Below are 4447 nucleotides of genomic sequence, written 5' to 3' on the forward strand. Positions count from 1 at the left end.
TACCACTGAGCTAAAGAGGCGCGGCCTAGCGGTACTCTTGGTTACTTCGTCTTTACGGTCGTCTGCATCATCAGACTTTAGCTGACAACAATTCATATTATCGGCTAATATTTGCAGCTATGGCGACAAATTACTGCTTGGCTACACATCTGACACGTAACCGATGTGCTCTCCAAACCACAACACTTGCATTTCAGAACATGTCTTTTACACATGTCTACAAAATCACCTTCACCTTCAAATACAGTTTCCTTGCGACTGACAGAGACGTAGGCAAAGTTTAAAGTTGCTATTTCCATTAAATCTCGTTAATCAGAAAAACGGTAATTTACACCTGCAGCGGAACAAAATTCCGTTTCGCCCAGCGTCTGGCTCGAACCCACAACCCTGGGATTAAGTGTTGACGCTCTACCGACTGAGATAGCCGGCTACCTCGGTGAATACTTGCCGGGTAGCACGTCACACAGTACTCGTTTGGGTTGGGTGGTCCCATACAGCATCTCTCCATGCTGCCTAATGTTTTCCTAACGTCACACTCGTCACGTACTTCACTTTTATGTCATAATCATTTCTGAGAGGCAAAGAAATTGCATGACAACAAGCAGAGCTAGTGGCGTCAAAATTAACACACATACTTTATGTGACTCAAAAGCCGAACGAGTTACTTTCCGACGTTGTTTTAGATGTGCAAGTGCCAGTCAAAACTCGCGGTGTCGGCACTCTGCCGACCATTTCGCTAGTTAACACCGGTCTTGCTGTGTGTGTTTCAAGCTCAAGAGCATCTCCAAGCAAAAAATGGTCAACAGCAACATTCAGACGGTTTCGTACTGCTCAATTGCTACATTAAAACGGTATGTTTCTTTTTCAGAACTGGAAAAACACAAGCGTGACAGCATTCGAACCTGTAATCTTCAGATACGAAGTCCGACGCCTTATCCATTAGGCCACACGGTCACTGACGACCAACATTTACATGTATACGACTCATCTCGAAACGCTCACACCCCTGAGGATTTGTGTTTTCGTTCTACACAGCCGCTGCCCCTTGCTCTTTCCCACCCATTCGTTACATTCAACCTCTGACGTGACCGACCAAATATAGACTGAGAAACAAGACCACACACTTTGTGCATTCGGAATCGAAGACAGGGCGTCCCTCGCCGCATTTGCTACGATGGCCATTTGCTACTTCTGCAGAAGCGGCGGCGGCGACGACGACGACGACGACGAAGATCGCGAGAGGCTCTGAGATATGTGAGAAATACATCTATAAAATGTAATTCAGACTGCCTCGTCCCACCTTATGCTGTACCGCTTTGGCAAATGCTTTATCTGCGCCATTCGCCTTAATCACATCTGAGAGTAAATCTTAAAAAAACGCCTGTCGCTAATTGTTCGTCATCACAGGTACTGTTTGCTATACGGCCACGACGCGCAACTGATTTCCAAAATTCATCTTTCTCCTGTGAGGATGGAACTTACGACGCCCGGTTTATTAGACCAGTGCTTTACCACTGAGCTAAAGAGGCCCGGCCTAGCGGTACTCTTGGGTACTTCGTCTTTACGGTCGTCTGCATCATCAGACTTTAGCTGACAACAATTCATATTATCGGCTAATATTTGCAGCTATGGCGACAAATTACTGCTTGGCTACACATCTGACACGTAACCGATGTGCTCTCCAAACCACAACACTTGCATTTCAGAACATGTCTTTTACACATGTCTACAAAATCACCTTCACCTTCAAATACAGTTTCCTTGCGACTGACAGAGACGTAGGCAAAGTTTAAAGTTGCTATTTCCATTAAATCTCGTTAATCAGAAAAACGGTAATTTACACCTGCAGCGGAACAAAATTCCGTTTCGCCTAGTGTCTGGCTCGAACCCACAACCCTGGGATTAAGTGTTGACGCTCTACCGACTGAGATAGCCGGCTACCTCGTTGAATATTTGCCGGGTAGCACGTCACACAGTACTCGTTTGGGTTGGGTGGTCCCATACAGCATCTCTCCATGCTGCCTAATGTTTTCCTAACGTCACACTCGTCACGTACTTCACTTTTATGTCATAATCATTTCTGAGAGGCAAAGAAATTGTATGACAACAAGCAGAGCTAGTGGCGTCAAAATTAACACACATACTTTATGTGACTCAAAAGCCGAACGAGTTACTTTCCGACGTTGTTTTAGATGTGCAAGTGCCAGTCAAAACTCGCGGTGTCGGCACTCTGCCGACCATTTCGCTAGTTAACACCGGTCTTGCTGTGTGTGTTTCAAGCTCAAGAGCATCTCCAAGCACAAAATGGTCAACAGCAACATTCAGACGGTTTCGTACTGCTCAATTGCTACACTAAAACGGTATGTTTCTTTTTCAGAACTGGAAAAACACAAGCGTGACAGCATTCGAACCTGTAATCTTCAGAGCCGAAGTCCGACGCCTTATCCATTAGGCCACACGGTCACTGACGACCAACATTTACATGTATACGACTCATCTCGAAACGCTCACACCCCTGAGGATTTGTGTTTTCGTTCTACACAGCCGCTGCCCCTTGCTCTTTCCCACCCATTCGTTACATTCAACCTCTGACGTGACCGACCAAATATAGACTGAGAAACAAGACCACACACTTTGTGCATTCGGAATCGAAGACAGGGCGTCCCTCGCCGCATTTGCTACGATGGCCATTTGCTACTTCTGCAGAAGCGGCGGCGGCGACGACGACGACGACGACGAAGATCGCGAGAGGCTCTGAGATATGTGAGAAATACATCTATAAAATGTAATTCAGACTGCCTCGTCCCACCTTATGCTGTACCGCTTTGGCAAATGCTTTATCTGCGCCATTCGCCTTAATCACATCTGAGAGTAAATCTTAAAAAAACGCCTGTCGCTAATTGTTCGTCATCACAGGTACTGTTTGCTATACGGCCACGACGCGCAACTGATTTCCAAAATTCATCTTTCTCCTGTGAGGATGGAACATACGACCCCCGGTTTATTAGACCAGTGCTCTACCACTGAGCTAAAGAGGCGCGGCCTAGCGGTACTCTTGGGTACTTCGTCTTTACGGTCGTCTGCATCATCAGACTTTAGCTGACAACAATTCATATTATCGGCTAATATTTGCAGCTATGGCGACAAATTACTGCTTGGCTACACATCTGACACGTAACCGATGTGCTCTCCAAACCACAACACTTGCATTTCAGAACATGTCTTTTACACATGTCTACAAAATCACCTTCACCTTCAAATACAGTTTCCTTGCGACTGACAGAGACGTAGGCAAAGTTTAAAGTTGCTATTTCCATTAAATCTCGTTAATCAGAAAAACGGTAATTTACACCTGCAGCGGAACAAAATTCCGTTTCGCCCAGCGTCTGGCTCGAACCCACAACCCTGGGATTAAGTGTTGACGCTCTACCGACTGAGATAGCCGGCTACCTCGGTGAATACTTGCCGGGTAGCACGTCACACAGTACTCGTTTGGGTTGTGTGGTCCCATACAGCATCTCTCCATGCTGCCTAATGTTTTCCTAACGTCACACTCGTCACGTACTTCACTTTTATGTCATAATCATTTCTGAGAGGCAAAGAAATTGCATGACAACAAGCAGAGCTAGTGGCGTCAAAATTAACACACATACTTTATGTGACTCAAAAGCCGGACGAGTTACTTTCCGACGTTGTTTTAGATGTGCAAGTGCCAGTCAAAACTCGCGGTGTCGGCACTCTGCCGACCATTTCGCTAGTTAACACCGGTCTTGCTGTGTGTGTTTCAAGCTCAAGAGCATCTCCAAGCAAAAAATGGTCAACAGCAACATTCAGACGGTTTCGTACTGCTCAATTGCTACATTAAAACGGTATGTTTCTTTTTCAGAACTGGAAAAACACAAGCGTGACAGCATTCGAACCTGTAATCTTCAGATCCGAAGTAGGACGCCTTATCCATTAGGCCACACGGACACTGACGACCAACATTTACATGTATACGACTCATCTCGAAACGCTCACACCCCTGAGGATTTGTGTTTTCGTTCTACACAGCCGCTGCCCCTTGCTCTTTCCCACCCATTCGTTACATTCAACCTCTGACGAGACCGACCAAATATAGACTGAGAAACAAGACCACACACTTTGTGCATTCGGAATCGAAGGCAGGGCGTCCCTCGCCGCATTTGCTACGATGGCCATTTGCTACTTCTGCAGAAGCGGCGGCGGCGACGACGACGACGACGACGACGACGACGACGACGACGACGAAGATCGCGAGAGGCTCTGAGATATGTGAGAAATACATCTATAAAATGTAATTCAGACTGCCTCGTCCCACCTTATGCTGTACCGCTTTGGCAAATGCTTTATCTGCGCCATTCGCCTTAATCACATCTGAGAGTAAATCTTAAAAAAACGCCTGTCGCTAATTGTTCGTCATCACAGG

The sequence above is a fragment of the Schistocerca gregaria genome, unplaced genomic scaffold (assembly GCF_023897955.1).
Source record: "Schistocerca gregaria isolate iqSchGreg1 unplaced genomic scaffold, iqSchGreg1.2 ptg000350l, whole genome shotgun sequence".
In the NCBI taxonomy this organism is placed as follows: Eukaryota; Metazoa; Arthropoda; class Insecta; order Orthoptera; family Acrididae; genus Schistocerca; species Schistocerca gregaria.